Genomic DNA, 24,617 nt, shown 5'->3' with positions numbered 1-24,617 from the left:
CTTTTCTGCACAAATTATGATAACAGATGTACATGTGACTTATAAACTATATCTCTTTTTAGTAGTTCTTTGACAATGTTATAAATACGAGCAGCAAGAAGGGTCGGGGGGCAGTTGGAATGTCACTTTGGTAAAGTGTGTTTGTGTGTTATTGTTTGAGGTGGATAAACAATGCAAAGAACATGTAACGGAAGTACTACTTTGTGTTGAGTCATGGTCTTTGGTGGACAGTGGAATTAAGATGGCCACCAGAGTAATAAATATTTGAAGTTTACATATTTGTTGGTTTCGCTCGTTCTTTATCATCAAAAGCACATTAAAAACACGGGACCTCATGGTTTTAACCCTAGACAACCAGATTTAGAGCCAGCATCAGCATCGAGACACGGCAGCGATCCAGCAAGTAGCAGCGATTACCACAACACAATGCATTTTAATGGCGCCAACCTAACATCAAGTGCTAACAAGCTCCGTAAATGGGAGTGAAATAGTGCGATTATAGCAATTAGCTATATCCACGACCAGGCGACCATTACAAAAGTGGGGGCTCAGCGGGGATCTTTAAGTGCATCGATGATAATAGTGCAGCGATAAATTTCGTAAGTGCTTAGCATTCCAAAAAAGTTTATTTGTGCAGTGTGGCAACAGTGAAAATATGTCAAAAATAAATAAATAAATAAAGTGTGTTTGTGCGACTACGCCCCTCGGAAGATTAACGTCTGGATTATGTCAATGGAATTCATCAATCAAGACTTCAGCTTCGATAAAACCAAATAGAAGTGAAGAAACCAACAGGAACACTGATCACGACATCATAGCATAGCTACATATAGCAAGGTATTTTGTTGTTGTTGTGATTTAAAATAATTAATAGTTAACATGTCTCTACCTGAGAGTTATGAGATCGTAGGAAATGTAAAAATTGAACCAGGGGATGGTGAACAATTAAACTTAACAGAGTGGCTAGCAGGGTTTGCAACTCAAATAAGCTCGCAACTTAAACAATCCAGTGAACAAGTACGTTTGGATTTTAAACAATCAAGTGAACAAGTAAGTTTGAAACTTAAAGAAAACACAGATAGACTGGATAAGTTAAGTTTGGATTTTGATCTATTAAATACTCATCTCAATGAGAAGTGTGAGGAAATTAAAACTACCCTCAGTAAGGACACTAGAGAACAGTTGATACACTTCAGAAAAGAATTTCAAGTTAAAGTTGAAAGTTTAAATGAAAACATACAAGCTAACACAGACAGCATTGCTGTCATCTATAACAGAGTAGATACTGAAGCTAAAAGATTAGATCAGAGAATATTCAAAACATCAGAAAACCTTAAACAAGAATACAACCTGTATACCACTAATGTAGATACAAAAGTAGAAAATATACACACTAAATATACACAATTGGAGGACGCATTGATGTCCAAACAAACGATTTACAATCAAAATACAATGTATGGGCACATCCAAGTGAAATGCTTTCCTGGTGAAAATCTGCACCCTATTGACTTTATTCACCAATGTAACGATATGTTTGTTGTAGGAATGTCAGATAACCTAAAAATTAAGTTAGTAAAACGGTTTCTAGAAGGGGAGGCCCTATCCTGGGCAAATGAGAATAATGATTCTTGGAATACTTTTGAAGAGTTTGAAGCTAAATTTATTTGCAAATTTTGGTCACAATCCATACAAGCCAGATTAAAGTCAGAATTTCTAAATGGACCAGTGTATAGAGGGAAAGTAGGGGGAATGCAAAAATTTTGCAGAGATCAATTGAAAAAACTTGGTCACTTGAATAACTCTTTTGATATTATGACACAAATTGATGTTTTAAAAAGAAGGTTACCAGAGAGACTGCAGTGGGAATTGGTCCATGGACCAGACGATTCAATGGAAGAGTTCCTGAAATTTGTAGATAGATTAGATAGGGCCTTGGAAAGAGAAAATAACCAAAGTTTTGGCTCTGGCAACAACCAGTATGGGGGGTGGAACAGGAATGTAAATAGAGAGTATTATGGGAGGAGAGACTTTGAAAATTCTGGAAATAATGCTCCAAATAGGGGAGATAGGAGATATGAAAATGATTTCAGAAACAATACACAGGAGGGAGGATGGAGGAGAGATAACAGGAATGATAGAAATAGGTATTGGGGAAGAGAACAAGATAGAAGAGGGTTTGCTGAAACTAGTGAACAAAACGACAACTACAAACAGACAGACCGAGGGAACCAGCCGGGAAACGGTGGACAGACCCACTAGATGTCCATAGTTTTGGGGCTAGACAATATTATGACAGGACAACACATAACCGAAACTGGAAAAGGAGAGGATACAATGTAAACAGTAAGTACCATGAAAATACGGATGTTGTTAGAATGAATAAATTAGAATTTAATAAAAGGTTTTGGGATACTATGAGTAAAAGTGATACAGTTAATAAAAACAGTGTTCAAGCACAGGTAGTTAGTGAAAGTGCAGAAGTTGAAGGTATTGCAGAGTTCCATAGTTGGGCTGAAAAAGATACTGGTGTTAATAACAAGTCAGACACACCACAAATAGAATCTATTTTGGGGGGGTTTATTTGATAAGAAGGGGGATGACGAAGTGTTTAATGGAGCCAAAGACTCAATTGCTGAGATTCAGATACATAGGGGGGAAACAGAAGATGGGGTTGTTGTGGAGGAGGAGGAAGAAGTAATAGAGGGACATTTAAATAATGGTCCTAAATCAAGTGATGTTACTGATGAGAGTGTGGAGGAAGAAATAAAAGTATTTGTAGAATTGAAAAGTGATTATGTGGTAAAGGTAAGTGATGTGACAAACATGGGTAATAATGAGGTTAATTTAAGTGAAATGCAGACTAGGGAATGTGTATCTGAGGACAAGCTATTGCCTATTGGGAACTATGAAACACTAATCTATGAGAATGGTAATAATAATAATATTAAAGAAAATATAAAGGGATGTAAGGTAAATGTGTGTTTTCAAGAAAAAGGGGAAAAGTTTTTAGAAGTTTTGTGGAACAACTATGGAAACTGTATAAACAAAAGGTAAGTGCAACCTTGTATCCTACATGGTGGACAAGAATCCGTAGTGGACTTTATAAAAAAGGGGGTGAAAACAGTAGTTGGTTAAGTGACAACACAGTGTTACAAGGAACAGATGAAAACAAAGGTTTATGTTTAAATGTCAATGCTTTGCAAACAGAGAGGGATGTGTCTAAGTGTAGGAAAGAGACATTAGACTTAGGAACTAAAGAAATTGAAAATGATCTATTGTTTGAAAATACTGAAATAGACAAAGATGTTGAGCTAGGTTGTCCATATGTTAAAGTAAACATTTACATTGGTCCATTTGAAATAAAAGAAAGCCCACATCCTAATGCATATAGACTTATCTTTCCCAGATCAAGAAGGTTATTTGCATTAAGAAACATCACTGAACTGAAACCATATAAACATGATTAAGCACATTTCCCTGTTTGAATACAGTTACTTACCCATTTTCCATAAAGCATGTTATCAGCAAAGATTTTACTGGGTGTGTCAAATAGCAACTACCACTCATCCTACAGACCCTGGAAAAGTTCCAGATCTCTGAGAGAATGTTTTTATATTTTTATTGTTACTATTGAATATTAAATTTTGAGACATCTTCTTTACTTGCAACGGGCAAGAAGGTGACAAACATTTATTACTTTCCTTTTGTATTGTTGAATATGGGACATACTTGCACCAAATAAAAGACAATGAAAAAATTGTTGTGCAAGACCCATTATTTTGTTACTATTGTGTTCGTAGGCATAAGATTTGTGTACAATTTTCTACAGCTAATCAGATGTTCACCAAGTTTGATGTTTGTGTTATGTTGTGACCAATTTAAGTGTCCAATTTTAGTATTAATATGTTCTTGTACTGTCTTGACTATGTGTCGCAATGGGAGACAATATTTAACAAAAAACTCTTCCTTTTTTTTTAAATGCATACTATATTCATACATGTGACTTCTCTAGTGTTTGTGTTTATATATCATGTCCATAGTTATAATTATGTTCTTTGTTTTCATTTCTTTTATGTGGCTCAAAAGGAGCAGACAGTTGGAATATTTTCCTATGGACATATGACCTGTCCATCTATGTAATATATTTATGTTCCTTCTATTATCTTGATTAATCTGTGACTCAATGATGACTGTCTTTGAAATAATTTACATATATTTTTTATATATCTTAAAATCGCATGTGATATATTTGTGTCTGTTTTTGATCATTTTCCATGTGGCTCACTGGGAGCAAAGATTAACATTTTTTTTTACTTTCATATATTACTAAATATTTTTATTATGCTGTCATACTGAGAGCCATAACACAAAGCGCATTTGAAACAACACAACTAAAATATTTGCAGGAAAAAGTCATTTTGAAATGGTGTAACGGTCATTGCATACATACACATTATGCATAGTTAAACAAAAAAATTATTAAAGTAGTACTTTTCCAAATTTTAACCATCTGACACATTTGTCCTAGTCGGCTAATATCATTAACATTCTGTAAATGATAATACCCGAGGGGGGTATTGTAACGGAACATATTTAAGGCTTTACTGTACCGAAGTATGCGATACCCTCCAAATTCAACCAGTTTAACGAGTATTTATGATTATAGAAAAGTTATTGTGTATGTTAACAATGATTGCATAACATGTCTGCATAAACAGTCAACCCATTAAATTATACTGAATAACTGACCCACACAAAAGTTTATATCACTTGATCACTGATACAGCAAATGTCATCCTGTAAAAACACTAAGTTCATCTTAAATAATTAATATGAAGTACGAAAAATAGTGGCCAACTTAGGTATTTTGGATCTCCTTAAATAAAAATCACCCAGTGAAACCTATTTGTTCACTAGGAGCGTTTTCACTCAGTATTCACGTAAGCAGTCCTATTTTAGATGAAAACCAATGTAATTCTTAATAATTCATGTTATTTACTTATTTATGCAAATTAGAGAAGTCAATTGACAAACTTCTAAAAAACGGCCTTTTTGTAACAAAGAATTATTCTGTCATGTCAACAAATCTGTCTGTCATTTTAATAACATGTTAAATTATGTCACTTGATGCAAATTAATAACTTTTCTGCACAAATTATGATAACAGATGTACATGTGACTTATAAACTATATCTCTTTTTAGTAGTTCTTTGACAATGTTATAAATACGAGCAGCAAGAAGGGTCGGGGGGGCAGTCGGAATGTCACTTTGGTAAAGAGTGTTTGTGTGTTATTGTTTGAGGTGGATAAACAATGCAAAGAACATGTAACGGAAGTACTACTTTGTGATGAGTCATGGTCTTTGGTGGACAGTGGACTTAAGATGGCCACCAGAGTAATAAATATTTGAAGTTTACATATTTGTTGGTTTCGCTCGTTCTTTATCATCAAAAGCACATAAAAAACACGGGACCTCATGGTTTTAACCCTAGACAACCAGATTTAGAGCCAGCATCAGCATCGAGACACGGCAGCGATCCAGCAAGTAGCAGCGATTACCACAACACAATGCATTTTAATGGCGCCAACCTAACATCAAGTGCTAACAAGCTCCGTAAATGGGAGTGAAATAGTGCGATTATAGCAATTAGCTATATCTACGACCAGGCGACCATTACAAGATTCACCAATCCTTCCTTTCTGTAGCCTCACTAAATCAAATGGTGATTGCATTTTCTGCCCATACACTACTTCATAAGGAGACAAACAGGTATTTGTATGGATTTTTGCATTACATGCACATACAATATGCTTCAAATACTCGTCCCACCAATGGTGACGAGAATCCACATAAAATTTCAGCATCTTCCCAATTGTTCTGTGTACCGTTTCTGTCCTTCCGTTCGCCTGTGGATGCAACATGCTCTTCCTCAACTTCTTTATGTTCAACAATTTACACATTTCCTTCATTAAATCTGACATGAAGTTGGTCCCTTGGTCAGTAATTATTGTCTCCGGTACAACAAACTTCAAAATCCAGTTGTTAATTAATGCTTGCGTGACCATTGCTGCCTGTTGATTTGGCATAGCCACCATCTCCACATAAATCAAAAAATAGTCTATTATTGTCAGAACGAATCTGTTCCCTGATGGTGTTCACCTGAATGGTCCTAAGACATCAGTCCCCAACATAGAGAATGGGCTTGTCGCTTCCGGCAATCGTTGTAGCTGTATCTGTTTAAGACTCAAATCTGCTCTCTGCACACATGGTATACAATTCTTGACACACTGATCCACATCTACTTTCCGACCTCTCCACCAATACCTCTCTGCCACTCTCCTATTCATCGCTCTACACCCTCCATGACAGATAACACATGATCATTTGATTCCTTTAAAACCTCATCTCTCAGTTTCGCTGGCACTACTACACTTGGTCCTGACTTCGTTTCCCTGCACAGAAGACCGTTGTATATATTAAATTGTGGCTGTGTCTGATACAATTTAGAATCATTGTCCACGTCCTGTAATTCTTGCCATACCTCTAGGTCATAACCTGTAACTTCTAGTTTTGCCACTTTCCTACTTAGTGCATTGGGCATTACCGTGATTCTTCCCAGGCTTGTGCACCACCTCGTAGTCGAATTACTAAGCCTCATAGCCGGCCTAGCAAGTCTAGTGGATGGATCCTTCAACCCCAACAACCACTTGAACACAACATGATCTGTCACTACTCAAAAGCTTCTCCCATATAAATACCATTTAAAATATGTGAGTCTAAAGGTTACACTAAGCATCTCCCTCTCTGTAGTTGAGTAATTCCTCTATGCTGCATTCAACTGCCTAGACACATAGGCTACTGGATGTTCTTTCCCATCAATTTCCTGACTAAGAACACACCCTAATGCTTGATTCAATGCATTGCATGCTAGAATATATTACTTTTCAAAATCTGGAAACACAATAACTGGACTTGATGTTAACACTTCTTTCAGTGTGTCAAATGCTTTCTGACACTCTTCTGTCCACTCAAATTTCACATCCTTCCATAACAATCAAATCAACGGCTGTGCTAAATCTGCAAAACTCTTCATGAACTTTCAATAGACACTGCGAATTCTGATAAATGATTGCACTTCCTTAACTGTTTTCAACTCTCAAAAATTCCTTACAGCCTGTACCAACCTCAGATCTATTCACACTCCATCCTTACTGATAATATGGCCCAAATATTGTACTTCTTCTAATGCAAAACAACACTTCTCCAGGCTCAGCATCAAATGAGCTGCTCTTAACCTATAGAGACTTCCCTTAACCGCTGTCTATGTTGCTCCATACTACTTGAAAACACTATAATGTCATCCAAATAGACAAGACACTGCCGTGGTTTCAAACCCCTCAAGACACTTTCTAGCACCCTCTGAAATGTTGCCAGAGCGTTTTTCAAACCAAATGGCATTCTGATGCACTGGTAATGGCCTCCAGGAGTAGAGAACGCAGTTTTTGGATGATCCTCTGGAGCCACCTCTAACTGATGATAACCACTTGTCAAATCCATCGTAGAAAAGTACTGGCACTGTCTTAAGTGATACCAAGTCTCCGATATGTTTGGAATGGGGTACACGTCCATTATTGAGGTATCGGTAGTCATGATAGAACCTGTATTTCTTAGTTTCATCCATAGATTTTTTAGGCACAACGACAATGCCTGCTCCCCAGCAACTATTACTATGCTCTATAATACTATCCGCAAGATGCTGATCAATGAAATCCTCCACAATCAGCTGCAAATATCTCAGTATTCTGTATGTTTTATAGTAAACAGGTGCTTCATTCCCTGTTGGTATCCTATGTTGATCTAATGGAGTTGCTGGCAATGGCCCTTGTGGAAAAAACAAATCCTTAAATTCCCAGAATAATTCTTCCATATGCTCCCTTTCCCCTCCTTTCAAATGCTTAATTTTGTCATGCAATGCAGTTCTAATGGCAGTTAGTGGTTGATCACTTTGCCTACCTCTCGAACAACAGTCTTCATCATCTGGCACATCCAAATTTGCTACTAAAACTCCTTTTCTCAAATTAGCATCTACAGTGCTAAGATTATCCATGTTCATGTGAACTACTTGCCCGTCGTTCCCCTCCTGTATGCGTGCAATACTACGTTTCACAAAACAACCCAATGGACCCAAAACTTCATTATCCTCCAATGGTTCAATGACACATACTGTACGCACAGGTAGATTTGACTCCACACTTACTCAAAGCGACTTCCTGGAGCCACCAGACACACACTCATGTGAATTAAGCCTTAATGCTAATGTACGTGGTTCAATTGGTTTGTTCATTATGTTGAATGCCCCTCATGACAGCTCTGCATCAACAACAGTTTCCCCTAGCTGTAATAACATTCCACAAAGTTCCACAGTTCATTGTCCAAGGTCAGTTTTGGCATGATGTTGATGAAAGAAAGCTGCTCCTAGGATAATGTCGTAGCACTTGCTTATCCATGGTACTACTCCATGCATACATCAAAATCAGACTTTCCCTATGTGAAAGTCAACTGTCACTGACTCCTAAGGTGTGACCTCCTGATCCCCCACTCCACGTAACCTATAACGTGGTGGGTCTAACTTCCTTCTTCCCATTAAACTCTAAGTAGCTACTGACACTTGCGCCCCTGTGTCCAACAAAATCTTACACTTTTTAGTTCCTATTGATCCTACCACTGAACATTCCACCTCTGCATACATATTTTTAGCATTGAAATTAAACGGGAGCTCCCTTAGGTGGGTTTTGGGCCCCCTCTGCCATTTAACGATTGTCCACCTCTACTACCTATACTAACTCCACTTCTCCATCCTCCAAGCTGCTGATTTCCACCTCTTCCTCTATTCCTCGGTGACTTGGTACATTGTCTCTGCACATGTCCTGTACAAACACACCTATAACATTTTATACCCACTGTAAACACTGCTTGTCTATCATGTACCCCTGTTGCCACGTCTATTTCCTCACACTGGATTGCCAGCTGAATGGCCGAATACAAATCTTTCGGAGTCCCTTCACGCACTTTCCGTAACATATGTGCCACTAACCCCCTCAAAAATACATCAAGTGGCCTTTGCTCGGCCTCCTGCAACAGAACACCATTCACTTCATCGCTCTGACCCAACTCGTAAGTGTACTCTTTAATTTCTCTCATTCTGTCAGCAAATTTCTCTACCATCTCCCCCAGTCTCTTTGTCATTGTATCCAAACTCACCCTAAAGTACCAAGCGCTATTCTGTTTCTTGTACCTTTGTAAAAGCCTCTCCTTCAACTGCTTAGACTGTCCTGCCTTCCTTAAGGCCTCAGAACATCTTTACATATGTCTTTGCTTCACCCGTCAATCTAATGTTGGCTACATGTAACAACTGTTCATCCAACCAACCATTCAGCACAGCTGAAGTTTCCAAGTCCTCCACAAATGAACACACATCCTCAGATGCCTTGCCAGAAAATGGAATAATCAAACTCACGGCAGCTGGATCAATCTCCTGTTGCGGCATCCTAGGCAACAATGACTGACCCGATGTGGTTTCTCGCTCACTTCTAGATGTTAATTCACTCCTCAACTGGGTATTGTCTGCTGTCGACTGTGCTACCTTTTCCAATAAAATCCGTACTGCTTCTGTCGCCAACACATCTCGCTTTCCTGACTCTGACATTGTTTTGCTTTTGTTCCCTGTTAATCCCGAAACAAAACAATTAAGTACTAAAATAACATAACTCCCCACACCATAGTATCATCATACTCACTACATCATAATCGAACCAGTAAAAAAGTGAAACTTCCTGGCAGATTAAAACTGTGTGCCCGACCGAGACTCGAACTCGGGACCTTTGCCTTTCGCGGGCAAGTGCTCTACCAACTGAGCTACCGAAGCACGACTCACGCCCGGTACTCACAGCTTTACTTCTGCCAGTACCTCGTCTCCTACCTTCCAAACTTTACAGAAGCTCTCCTGCGAACCTTGCAGAACTAGCACTCCTGAAAGAAAGGATATTGCGGAGACATGGCTTAGCCACAGCCTGGGGGATGTTTCCAGAATGAGATTTTCACTCTGCAGCGGAGTGTGCGCTGATATGAAACTTCCTGGCAGATTAAAACTGTGTGCCCGACCGAGACTCGAACTCGGGACCTTTGCCTTTCGCGGGCAAGTGCTCTACCAACTGAGCTACCGAAGCACGACTCACGCCCGGTACTCACAGCTTTACTTCTGCCAGTAACTCGTCTCCTACCTTCCAAACTTTACAGAAGCTCTCCTGCGAACCTTGGAGAACTAGCACTCCTGAAAAAAAGGATATTGCGGAGACATGGCTTAGCCACAGCCTGGAGGATGTTTCCAGAATGAGATTTTCACTCTGCAGCGGAGTGTGCGCTGATATGAAACTTCCTGGCAGATTAAAACTGTGTGCCCGACCGAGACTCGAACTCGGGACCTTTGCCTTTCACGGGCAAGTGCTCTACCAACTGAGCTACCGAAGCACGACTCACGCCTGGTACCCACAGCTTTACTTCTGCCAGTACCTCGTCTCCTACCTTCCAAACTTTACAGAAGCTCTCCTGCGAACCTTGCAGAACTAGCACTCCTGAAAGAAAGGATATTGCGGAGACATGGCTTAGCCACAGCCTGGAGGATGTTTCCAGAATGAGATTTTCACTCTGCAGCGGAGTGTGCGCTGATATGAAACTTCCTGGCAGATTAAAACTGTGTGCCCGACTGAGACTCGAACTTGGGACCTTTGCCTTTCGCGGGCAAGTGCTCTACCAACTGAGCTACCGAAGCACGACTCACGCCCGGTACGCCATGTCTCCGCAATATCCTTTCTTTCAGGAGTGCTAGTTCTGGAAGGTTCGCAGGAGAGCTTCTGTAAAGTTTGGAAGGTAGGAGATGAGGTACTGGCAGAAGTAAAGCTGTGAGTACCGGGCGTGAGTCGTGCTTCGGTAGCTCAGTTGGTAGAGCACTTGCCCGCGAAAGGCAAAGGTCCCGAGTTCGAGTCTCGGTCGGGCACACAGTTTTAATCTGCCAGGAAGTTTCATATCAGCGCACACTCCGCTGCAGAGTGAAAATCTCATTCTGGAAACATCCCCCAGGCTGTGGCTAAGCCATGTCTCCGCAATATCCTTTCTTTCAGGAGTGCTAGTTCTGCAAGGTTCGCAGGAGAGCTTCTGTAAAGTTTGGAAGGTAGGAGACGAGGTACTGGCAGAAGTAAAGCTGTGAGTACCGGGCGTGAGTCGTGCTTCGGTAGCTCAGTTGGTAGAGCACTTGCCCGTGAAAGGCAAAGGTCCCGAGTTCGAGTCTCGGTCGGGCACATAGTTTTAATCTGCCAGGAAGTTTCATATCAGCGCACACTCCGCTGCAGAGTGAAAATCTCATTCTGGCAGTAAAAAAGTAATTAAATGCCACAAAAGAAATAATAATAAATCTTACTGCTTCAAATACATTAACACTTACTCTGATAACAAAAAATACTATGCCCATGCAAGACACCTACAATGGCCTGCCAAGAGCCATACTCAAAAAACACAAAAAAGAAAGAAAATGTCCAACACTCAAAAGAAAACTGGTCAAAACTCACATCTTGTGACTGTAATGCAGGCGGCAGGCTTGAATGCCTTACTATACAGACAACGCCAGCTATTCTGACACCAAATGTGGTAACAACTTCTGTTGTAACAGCAACACCAAATTTAGCGGGAAGAGGTAGAAGGCACCGTATTACGACTCGACCGAGCTTTCCAAATGATTTATTGTTTCCAACTACAGTGCCGGGTTCCCCTCGGTCTGTGTCACCGGGTCCCACAATGCTGAGGACCCCACCTCAGCGACCCGTCAAGCGCTCTGCTAATGTGTCGGCCTTGTACGGCCGTGGTGATATGATGACACCAGGGCTGCACCATCAGCGGACTCAGCAGCCTTCGTCCAGCACTGCCTCAGCACCACCCGCTGACAACTGCAAGGTGGCCCACGCCGTGCGTCCTCACCGGCATGACTTGGGTCATGGCGACAACAAGTGCCTGCAATCTGGCAGCTGAATCTGCAGCCCTCGCCCTGGACATCTCCAATGTGTGTTGGGAGCCAAGACGACTGCCCGCAGTAGCAAGCCATGGAATGGCCCACTGCTGGCTGGCTACGGACCCCGCGTCAGCCTCAGAGGGTTGAACCAGAGACCCACCGTGGACTGGAATGCTGGCTTCCCATCTGCTGCCATGTGTAGCCAGTAGTGTGACATGCCCCACTGTCCAGGAGAGTTGCCACACTTGAATCCCATGTGTTGGCCTTAGAGGGTTGAATCAGCAACTCACCATGGACTGGAAAGCTGGCGCCCTATCTGCTGCTGTGTGTAGCCGTCATCCAGGAGAGCTGGCACACTTCAATCAACCTTAGAGGGTTGAACCAGCGACCCCCCCTGGACTGGAACGTTGGCACCCCATCAGCTGCCAGGTGTAACCAGTGGTGTGACACACCCCGCAGTCCAGGAGAGCTGCCACACTTGAATGCATTGTTAGAGGACCGTCACCTACTTATATATGGCTGTGCACCTCTGTTTTGCTAAACAAGCTGCTCTGCGTCACATGCTCATAACACTTAGGTTGGCCAGTGGGCTCCTTCTGCCTGTGACTTGCGCCATCCAAACCACTGTGTGTACTTTTCCCAGTGGTTCTATGCCCCTGTGGCCTCTTATTTTACTTCACAACTGCTGGTGAGCATAACTCACTGTAAACTGGCCCGCGCCTGGCTGGAACTTGGGCGCTCAGAAATATTGCGCCAAAACTGACTTTTCCTATCCAAAACGGTAGTGCCGCTACACTGCAATAAGAACACACCAAAACACAGTCTTAATTGCTATTGTAAGCTGTAGGTCAAGCATTTCGGTTCATACAGACAGAAATGTAAGGAAAGCACACAGGCTCTACTGCAAGCACGGAGAAGTGTACTCCTGCCACTGACAGACACATATAGAACAACGCCAACTGATGCACTTCTGGTTATACTAGGCTTGCTACCTCTGGACATAGCCATAAGAAAGTAAGGTGCACTATGTTGATTTAAAAGTGGAGACTATCTACATCTACATGATGTAGACTATGGTAAGGTAAAGGAGATACTGATCACAAGAGCCACATTCAATAAAGAAACAAAGGCACACGTTGATAGGGAATGGAGAGCAATCTGGGATAGGGCAGAAACTTGGGAGGCAAAACTTACCAGTTCATTCATAAAAAAAAAGAAACATCCAGAATGTCATACTTTCTTCCTACCAAAGGAGCTGTTCTCAACCTGTCATGACATGGTCCATATATCCCTGCTACTTACTAAATATACAACAATTAATCACATGTTGTTGTTGTGGTGGTCTTCAGTCCTGACACTGGTTTGATGCAGCTCTCTATGCTACTCTATCCTGTGCAAGCTTCTTCATCTCCCAGTACCCACTGCAACCCACATCCTTCTGAATCTGCTTAGTGTATTCATCTCTTGGTCTCCCTCTACGACTTTTACCCTCCACGCTGCCCTCCAATACTAAATTGATGATCCCTTGATGCCTCAGAACACGTCCTACCAACTGATCCCTTATTCTAGTCAAGTTGTGCCACAAACTCCTCTTCTCCCTAATTCTATTCAACACCTCCTCATTAGTTATGTGATCTACCCATCTAATCTTCAGCATTCTTCTGTAGCACCACATTTCGAAAGCTTCTATTCTCTTCTTCTCCAAACTATTTATCGTCCATGTTTCACTTCCATACATGGCAGCACTCCATACAAATACTTTCAGAAATGACTTCCTGACACTTAAATCTATACTCGATGTTAACAAATTTCTCTTCTTCAAAAATGCTTTCCTTTCCATTGCCAGTCTACATTTTATATCCTCTCTACTTCGACCATCATCAGTTATTTTGCTCCCCAAATAGCAAAACTCCTTTACTACTTTGAGTGTCTCATTTCCTTATCTAATTCCTTCAGCATCACCCAACTTAATTCAACTACACTCCATAATCCTTGTTTTGCTTTTGTTGATGTTCACGTTGCATCCTCCTTTCAACACACTGCCCATTCCGTTCAATTGCTCTTCCAAGTCCTTTGCTGTCTCTGACAGAATTACTATGTCATCGGCAAACCTCAAAGTTTTTATTTCTTCTCCATGGATTTTAATACCTACTCCGAACTTTTCTTTTGTTTCCTTTACTGCTTGCTCAATATACAGATTGAATAACATCAGGGAGAGGCTACAACCCTGTCTCACTCCCTTCCCAACCACTGCTTCCCTTTCATGTCCCTTGACTCTTATAACTGCCACCTGGTTCCTGTACAAATTGTAAATAGCCTTTCGCTCCCTGTATTTTACCCCTGCCACCTTTAGAATTTGAAAGAGAGTACTCCAGTCAATATTGTCAAAAGCTTTCTCTAAGTCTACAAATGCTAGAAACGTAGGTTTGCCTTTCCTTAATTTATTTTCTAAGGTAAGTCGTAGGGTCAGCATTGCCTCACATGTTCCAATATTTCTATGGAATCCAAACAGATCTTCCCCAAGGTTGGCTTCTACCAGTTTTTCCATTCATTTGTAAAGAATTTGCATTAGTATTTTGCAGCCGTGACTTAGTAAACTAATAGTTCGGAAATTTTCACATCTGTCAACACCTGCTTTCTTTGGGACTGGAATTATTATATTCTTCTTGAAGTCTGAGGGTATTTCGCCTGTCTCATATGTCTTGCTCACCAGATGGTAGAATTTTGTCAGGACTGGCTGTCCCAAGGCTGTCAGTAGTTCCAATGGAATGTTGTCTACTCCCGGGGTCATGTTTCGACTTAGGTCTTTCAGTGCTCTGTCAAACTCTTCACGCAGTATCATATCTCCCATTTCATCTTCATCTACATGCTCTTCCATTTCCATAATATTGTCCTCAAGTACATCGCCCTTGTATAGGCCCTCTATATACTCCTTCCACCTCTCTGCTTTCCCTTCTTTGCTTAGAACTGGGTTTCCATCTCAGCTCTTGATATTCATACAAGTGGTTCTCTTTTCTCCATAGGTGTCTTTAATTTTTCTTTAGGCAGTATCTATCTTACCCCTAGTGAGATAAGCCTCTACACCTTTCATTTGTCCTCTAGCCATCCCTGCTTAGCCATTTTGCACTTCCTGTCGATCTCAATTTTGAGACGTTTGTATTCCTTTTTGCCTGCTTCATTTACTGCATTTTTATATTTTCTCCTTTCATCAATTAAATTCAATATTTCTTCTGTTACCCTAGGTTTTTTAGTAGCCCTCGTCTTTTTACCTACTTGATCCTCTGCTGCCTTCCCTATTTCATCCCTCAAAGCTATCCATTCTTCTTTTACTGTATTTCTTTCCCCCATTCCTGTCAATTGTTCCCTTATCCTCTCCCTGCAACTCTGTACAACCTCTGGTTTAGTCAGTTTATCCAGGTCCCATCTCCTTAAATTCCCACCTTTTTGCAGTTTCTTCAGTTTCAATCTGCAGTTCATAACCAATAGATTGTGGTCAGAATCCACATCTGCCCCTGGAAATGTCTTACAATTTAAAACCTGGTTCCTAAATCTCTGTCTTGCCATTATGTAATCTATCTGATACCTTCTAGTATCTGCAGGCTTATTCCATGTATACAACCTTCTTTCATGATTCTTGAACCAAGTGTTAGCTATGATTAAGTTATGCTCTGTGCAAAATTCTACAAGGCGGCTTCCTCTTTCATTTCTTACCCCCAATTCATATTCACCTACTATGTTTCCTTCTCTTTCTTTTCCTACGATCGAATTCCAGTCACCCATGACTATTAAATTTTCATCTCCCTTCACTATCTGAATAATTTCTTTTATCTCATCATACATTTCATCAATTTCTTCATCATCTGCAGAGATAGTTGGCATACAAACTTGCACTACTGTAGCATGGGCTTTGTGTCTATCTTGGCCACAATAATGCGTTCACTATGCTGTTTGTAGTAGGTTACCTGCATTCCTATTTTTTTTTATTCATTATTAAACCTACTCCTGCATTACCCCTATTTGATTTTGTGTTTATAACCCTGTATTCACCTGACCAAAAGACACTTGTGAAAGTGGAGCAACTGGCACCCTGACCACATTGTCTGAAGATGTGCCATTAGAGAAGTTGTTACAGATCAGAACAGGAACATCTATGGTAATACAATGGTCTATAACATAATAAGGAATGATGCATTAGCTGAACTCACTGACAGCTGAAGTACCGGCTTATTAACTGCAAGCTACATGGCTGAAAGACAAGCAATAAGAAGCCATACATCATGACAGCAAAATGCACCACAGCAGAACATCTACCTACAACAACCTTCTGTAAGTTGCAAGGAGATGAACCTCGGGGAGGAATAGGAAGGATTTCCTGAAATCCTGACAGCCATCTGCCAATCTCTACACCTTGGGTGGAACAGCAGTACAGCCCCTATGACTCCTGAATTACACCTCATCATGCCAAGGGCTAACTCTCCAGACAAATGAAGGATATATCTTGGTTCTGAGGCAAAGTGAAGTAATGTAGTGTAGTGTAGTGCAGTATACTGTTGTACAATGGGGTAGTCCACAATTATACATCCTGCAATGCAGCATGGTACAACAGAATAATAGTATGAGCCTTCTGGATTATGGATAAACATATATCTGTGCACCAGATGGTCAAAGGGTAGCATATGGCACTTTTTTCTTTCTTTTAAAAATTATTACTATTTTTCTTTATATATTCCCCCCCCCCCCCCCAAACACCATAACAGTTATACTAACACATTTTAAATTGTGTTAAAATATTGTATGCCATTTTCATGTCAGTTCATGTGCAACATTGATCTATCCTTGTATCTACATAACAGACTAAAACAAAATAGCACATAAATAAAAATGTCATTCAATTATATGCTTTCCTATAATATAAAAGGAGTACATAATGAATATTGTCATTTGTTACAAGCTATAAAGTAAGAGCGTTCGGTTCATCCATCACTGTAACTGGAGCTGTACATGAAAAACATTGTGCATAATATGCAGAAGAGTTACTGCAAACCTGTTTACTTCATTTAGTAGCTTGGAAAGATCAGAGCTTTCTTTCAGAACCCAACCACATTGCAAAAGATGGAGAAGTCACACTCAGCGTCTAGTGGGCCTGCATAGAAGGTCCACAAAAGTAATTAATTTCAGGAACTGTGACCACAAATTATTTATAATGCATAGTCGGCAAACATATGCATCCAGGTAACATATTCTACATGGAGTGGAACACATCATAATTAGAAACATTCCACCCATGACACTCCAACTTACACCAGGAAGAAACAATGCTCACTGTAATGCTCCAATTTCTGTTTCTTCATTCTTGGTCATACTACTATTAGGAACAATGGTGGGATTTCTACACAAACAAGGATATTGTAAATGGTTTTGCAATTCTTTATGGCAGGTTTTTCCTGTACTTCACCCTATGGTTGAGCTTGCAATATTAAACTTTGTTCTTAGAGTTTAAGATAAATATCAGGGAGGTGAAATACCTGTTCAACATTACATTTGCTTAATGTTATTGTGCTATTTTTGTCAATCCCCTATTTTACTGTAACAAGAGAGTTCCTTCTGTGGACATAAGCATCTATGTTCTCAACTTTTCTGACCAAAGAATTACTGCCCAATAACACTCCTATGCCATCTGTAAATGCTGTATGAATGAACGATTTTAAATCACATAGTAAATACCACAGAGAAAAAGCTCATTACCCACTCTAGATTCAGACCAAGAAAATCATGCATCAGTCAAATCCTTTCAAGTACAGAACACAATGAGATATGGTTTGGAAACAAAACAAGTAACACTTGTAGCTCTGGTAGACTTAAGTTCTACATATGGGACTGTCAGCCATAGTATCCTCATGAAAAAACTCTACAAAACATTTAAGGACTATCAGCTCACAAAAAGTACAGAACTTCTATTACAAAACAGGTAATTTTATGTAATGCTGCAGGTATTATCAGGCGATGGCCATCAACAAAAGAATGGTCTTGCTCAGGGAAGTGTCCTGCCATCCCTTTTAATTAATGTATACACAAATGATCAACCAACATCAGAACCTAATACCCATTTCTTGTATGCTTGTGATCTGGCTATTACTGCACAAGGAAAGAGGTTTGAGAGATAGAAGGATAATTAGAAAACTCGCTAAACATCTTGTCTGAATATTACTGAGAGAATTCCCTCAAATCAAACCCCTTGTAGACACATGTTAGCACTTTCCATCTTCACTCAAAACAGACAGACAAAAAGCTGGACATTACCTGGAAAGACAGCAATCTGGAACACACGAACGAATCAACATACCTGGGTGTTATGGTGGACAGATCACCAACTTACAAATGTCATCATGAGAAGACCAGCCAGAAGGTTGCTGCCAGAAACAACACGTTGAGAAAACTAGAAATAGTACACGAGGAACCATACCAACTGTACTAAGAACAACTGCCCAATCACTTTGCTTTTCCACAGTGGAATACACATGCCTTGTATAGTCCAGATGAACACGCTGAAGAAATCAATAGAATGACACATGCAGGTTAACAACAGGATTCATGAAACCTACACCACCTGAAAAGTTATATACAGTGGCCAGATTCTCAGATCCTGAATCCCACAGAACTGCACATGAGAATACAGAATAATTTAAACACACTTTCAATGAGCACTGAAAAACTTTAAAATAAATTTTCTGGATATGAAAAAGTAAAGTAAGAATGCTCCCAATCGAACATAGCATAAACTTATGTGCGTGGCTGTTAATGATCAAGTTTTAGTACCTATGTCAATCATAGCTGCTTTCACAATTCTAATGCATGAACAATGTGACTATTTCAAAAAGAAGCTATGTGCCACACACATACTAAATTCTGCTTAATTCACACTGAAGCAGCTTCACTTATTCTGATGGGATGGTTTCTTGCTAGGATTCTATTTTCAATTATATACTTCAATTTAGAGAAGTAAAAGTTTTTATGAGTAATTTTTATACTCATTCTGCGACACTTGCTACGATGGTGCCTAGTATATCTAGCATTTTTGTAAGAGGTTAATTCCAATAGCTGTAATATAATATTTATTTGCTTATATCTAGATATTTCTTCACAACAAAAGCTTTCATGTTTCAGCTTAAAATGCAATTTTCAAATGCACATCTAATTGGAGTTGACAATCATGTGGCATTCAGGGGCCAACTATGAGCTTTCTTTTGTGAAATACTGTTAATATAATCACACAGCTAGTTTAGAGAATCTAAGGACCACAACTGTCAAATAGCTGTCAAACATTTGTTATCATGAAACATTATCTATTATGACAGCTACATGATTATAATAACAATATTTCACAACAGGAAGCTCATGGTTGACCCCCAGATGTCATATGGTTATCATCTCCATCTAGCATGCATTTGAAAATGGCACTGTAAACCGAAACAGGCAAGCGTGTTATGCAGAAATATCTAAATGCAAGCAAATAAAAAGTATTTTTATATTTCACAATTAATTATTTCAGTTTTTGCCTCAATATATTTTAGTTTAGCCTTAAGAAGTTGAATTTTTACTCTGTTCCTTTCAGTCTGGTCCTTAGCAAATCTCACCACCTGTTGCTACTTATACCCAGTGCTGCGAGGTCTCTATAACTCTTTTATTTACTATTTTGAATGACTTGAGGTTAAATTTATATCATAAGAGTAGTTCCCTGAATTTGTTTGTAGAATTGTATGTTAGCTAGTCACGTTCATCAGAATGTTGGAATTAACTTTAATGTGATTTTAGGTGCTGGTTGTGGGCCTTGCATTCTCCATGTAAGAAATCTGTAGCGTCTCTCTAGGGCTCCAGGCTAGTACTACTGATATGAGTTATCCAGAAAAGTCCCTGTACTTGCTGTTCATGCTGCCTGGCTGCTGTGAAAATTTCTGCCACTTCCTCACAGTCCCACTGCTTGGCACCCTGTGACCAACCTATGCCACCTCACTACAGCCACATTTCTCAGCAACTTCTGAAGGCCTCTGCAAAGACCAGTATCACAATAAATATGAATTAACTCTTGTAAGTCTTTGTAAGGCATTTTGAAAATCATGAAAAAATTTAAATTATTGTTACACTTAGCTATTAAGCCCTCAGCAATAGTTACTCCACCTTCTATGGAAGGGGGAAGTATGTGTGGGTCACCTAGCCAGTCTAGGGTTATTGCAGATATTTATTGTTGATTTTAAATTTTTTCAGCTTGAATTTTTGTTTTCGGGAATCAAATACCAACTACTATGGCCTCTGTGACAAGAAGAATCATCACCTCCACAGATGTTGTTTTTTCCATAAAATGCATTTGCTGACTAGTCCCCACATGTTGAGTCTAAGTGACCATTGAGGAGTGCGGGGGACAAATCACACTGGGCTGCACGATGTGGCCAGAATTGGACCATCTACAGACATTTTCTCTAACTCTGGTTTCCAGCTACGCATGACAGACATCCTTACCTCTCTCTCCTAACTGCTATTAGACTTTGTTCCACCCCTGGGTGCATCCAATTACCATATTGTCAGAATATACTGACATGATCTTAAATACCTTTTACTAGCAAAATGCACTCCCTCTGGATGCCCATTCATGACTGTTATGAAATTTACTTCAGATACACAGCACAAATATTAAGCCAACAGACACTTGTGTTGTGACTAGAACTATTAATGAGAGGACATTCCTGCTCAATTTGTCATTTTATCAAGGTGCAGCCATAATATTGTCACAGGACAAGCTGAGTAGCACTGTGGGTTAGTAGTTGTGATACTAAACTGTTGCACGGAGGGTCGAGAGTTCAAAACTCACCGGGACTGTACAATTTTAATTTCTACATTCAGTTCAAATACATTCTAGAAGTATCCACAAATATCCAGAATCATTGTACTGGAATGTTCAGTAGCTGTATATATACAGCATGTGTTCTGGTCGGAGGCAGTTCACTCTGCACTCTTGTTTGTACAAGTGCTGAATAAACCTTCGTTAAGTGAAGTAAGTGTTCATCATTCATCCACTTACACCTTCTATGTGACATTATTCTGGTGGAGGTGCTGGGCATTGGACCTTGTGATAGCACCCATTATAGAAGACACATGTGGCTCCCACCATGCCATGACAGAGCCATCGTTTATGTGGCAAGAAACCCGAGTTTCAGGCATATTCAACAGATCGCACTCTATCGGAGACAGAAGAAGAAGAGGATGTTACAATGACAGCAACTGTGTGCTACCACTATGAGACAAGATCTTCTGGCTCGACTATCACCAGATCTCACTAAGGAACAAGAGAAGAAGCTACTTGCCATTCTTCAAGAGTTCTCTGAATGCTTCAATCCACAGGTGAAGAGCAAATTAGACAAATCAATGGTGAAGCACCAGATTAGCACTGGAGACCATCAACCAATAAGCCAGAGAGCATACAGTGTGTCGGCAACAGAATGTCAAATAATTCGCAACTAGGTAGAGAAAATGATGAAGAATAGCATCATTCAGCCTTCTTAGAGCTCATGGTTGTCACCAGTGGTCCTCGTCAGGAAGAAGGATGGCAGGTGGCACTTTAGTGTTGATTACAGGAAGCTTAACAAGATAACTAAAAAGGACGTTTACCCCTTCCATGAATTGACAATACATGAGATTGTCTGAAGGGGGCTAAGTTTTTCTCAACCATGGACATGTACTTGGGATATTGGCAAATTGAAGTAGATGAGGCTGATCATGAGAAAACTGCAGAGTCTATATGAGTTTAAAGTAAAGCCATTTGGTTTGTGTAATGCACCAGCAACTTTTGAATGGATGATGGATAATCTTCTATGTCACCTGAAGTGGACGATGTGTCTTTGTTATTTAGATGACATTATAGTGTTCTCCGAGACATCTGATGAACATATAAAAAGACTGAGTGTCTCCAACAAGGCAGACTGAAACTTAATGCAAGAAAGTGTCTCTTGGAGCAAAAGAAATCAAACCAGTTGGACACCTTGTGTCAAAGGAAGGTGTGCGGGCAGACCCAGAAAAGGTGAGATCTATAAAGGAATTTCCTATTCCTAAAAGAATTAGACATGTGAGAAGCTTCCTAAGATTATATTCTTATTACTGTTGTTTTATCAAAGACTTTTGTATCAAAGCCAGGCCACTCCAAGAGTTGTTAAAAGCTGATGCTAAATTTATCTAGGGTGGTGCTCAACAAGATTCTTTCGATATGCTGTGAAAAGCTCTGATGACTGACCCTGTACTTGGTCTGTATGATTAGAGAGCACCTACAAAACTACACACAGATGGCAGTGAGTATGGGCTCGGTGCTGTTCTGGTGCAAATTTTGGATGGAAAAGAGAAGGTTATAGCCTATGCTTCTAGGACACTTACAAAAGCCGAGAGAAACTACTCAACTACAGAAAGAGAAAGTCTTGCTGTGATCTGGGTCATGTGCAAATTTTGATAGTATCTCTATGAAAGGCCATTCACAATTGTTACAGACCATCATTCACTTTGATGGTTGACAGGTCTTAAGGATCCAACAGGACAACTCACCAGGTGAGCACTACGTCTTCAAGAGTATGACATTACCATAGTGTACAAAAGTGGATGAAAACACCAAGATGCCAACTGTCTCTCATGAAACTCTGTGCAAGACCATCAAGACTTTGATGAAGATAGTGGCTGTCTCGCTGCACTCCAGGATCTCTCTGCTGAGCAAAAGAAGGACACCAAGATATCTCAAATTATGCTTGCCTTAAATCAGACAGAGGATGTGAAAGGACAATTTAAGGTAGTTAATGGATTACTTTGCAAGAAAAACTTTGATCCATTTGGAAAGAGGTGGTTACTAGTGATTCCAAAACACATGTGCTTAGATGTTCTACAGAAATTCCATGACACACCTGAGGCTGGACATTTAGGATTTTTAAAACCTACGATAGAATCCGCAAGACATTTTTCGAGCCACGTTTATTTAGGAGTGTCCATCACTATGTGTCACACTGTAGAGTGTGCCAGAGGAGAAAAGCAGTTCCTCAGAAACCACCTGGCTGACTCATGCCAATTCCAGCAGCCGAAATACCTTTCTAGTGTGTTGGGATTGACCTCCTCGCAAGATTTCCAACGTCTTCTAGTGGCAAAAGATGGATTATTGTTTGCACTGATTATCTGATATGCTATGCCATTAAAAAAGCCATGGAAACAGCCGACACACACGAGGTAGCCAAATTCATCGTGGAAGACATTGTATTAAAACACGGTGCCCCAAGGTTGTTAATTATGGATTGCAGGAAAGTTTTTCAATCGAATCTTGTGATAAGACAAACGGTCGGTGCAACATTACTCATCACATGATGATTGCCCATCATCCACAAACTAACAGGCTTACTGAATGCCTTAATAAGACCTTGGCTGACATGTTATCAATGTTCATCAATGTTGAGCAGAGCAACTGGGATGAGGTGCTACCTTACATGACGTTTGCCTACAACACCGCCTAACAAGACACCACAGGATTTATGCTATTTTTCCTGGTGCATGGACATGAGGTGACTACGATGATGGATACTGTTCCCATTACATCCTGATAACATGGACGACGACTATATCGGCCTGATGTTAACCAGAGCTGAGGCAGCTCGGCAGTTAGCTCGACTCCACATGCTGCAGGCTCAAGAAAATGATAGATGAACATATGACACGAGCCACCACCCTGTTGTTTACCAGCCTGGTGGCCTTGTCTGGATCTTCACTCCTCTTCGGAAAGTTGGTCTCTCTGAGAAGCTCCTCAGGCGCTACTTTGGACCTTATAAGGTTGTAAGACAGTTGTCTGATGTTACTTATGAAGTTGAAGATTTTGACCCCAACACAAGACGACAAACAGAGATACGGTCCACGTCCTTTGAATGAAGCTCTATAAAGATCCTGCAACCCAGGGTAAACTCAAAGCTCCAGTGACAGGCAACAAGCAGAAAGGTGACGAAGAGCGTAGCAGCAAAAGAAGTTCTAAGAAGCTCACTGCCAGGGCGAGAATCAGTGGTATGCAGGACCAATGACTCGTTCCCGGACTAGGAGGACGTAACACCATGACACTGTTCTCTTAACGAGGGAGCAATGTCACAGAAGAAACTCAGCAGCACAGTCACCATAGTGTATTGGTTATGATATTAAAATGTTACATGGCGGGTCGTGAGTTCAAAACTCACCTGGACTGTACAAAATAATTTCTATATTTGGTTCGAATACATTCTAGAAGTATCCACAAATATCAAGAATCATTGTACTGGAATGTTCTGTAGCTGTATATATACTGTATGTGTTTTGGCCAGAGGCATTTCACTCTGCGCTCTTTTATGTGCAAGTGCTGAATAAATCTTCATTAAGTGAAGTTGGTGTTCGTCATTCATCTAATTACACCTTCTTATACGTGACAATATTATCCATGGATGGGACTTCTTCAAGGCCTCACACACATTACAGACTGTCTTAAATTCAAACTCCAGGTTTATGAAGCAACTGCTACAAGTT

General features: G+C 40.3%; 1 protein-coding gene and 2 non-coding genes across 3 annotated transcripts in view; 1 reads left to right on the top strand and 2 right to left on the bottom strand.

The window, feature by feature from the left end:
• Positions 1-24,617, bottom strand: part of LOC126104245 (ATP-dependent 6-phosphofructokinase-like) — a 453,644-nt gene that overhangs the window by 323,169 nt on the left and 105,858 nt on the right. The gene's annotated exons all lie outside the window — the stretch shown is intronic.
• Positions 10,458-10,532, bottom strand: Trnas-uga (transfer RNA serine (anticodon UGA)). Its single transcript has one exon. It is a non-coding gene; the product is annotated as a tRNA-Ser (tRNA).
• Trnas-uga (transfer RNA serine (anticodon UGA)) lies at positions 11,285-11,359 on the top strand. Its single transcript has one exon. It is a non-coding gene; the product is annotated as a tRNA-Ser (tRNA).

Source organism: Schistocerca cancellata, chromosome 1, assembly GCF_023864275.1.
Source record: "Schistocerca cancellata isolate TAMUIC-IGC-003103 chromosome 1, iqSchCanc2.1, whole genome shotgun sequence".
NCBI classification, from domain to species: Eukaryota; Metazoa; Arthropoda; class Insecta; order Orthoptera; family Acrididae; genus Schistocerca; species Schistocerca cancellata.
This window is presented reverse-complemented; position numbering and strand designations above follow the sequence as displayed.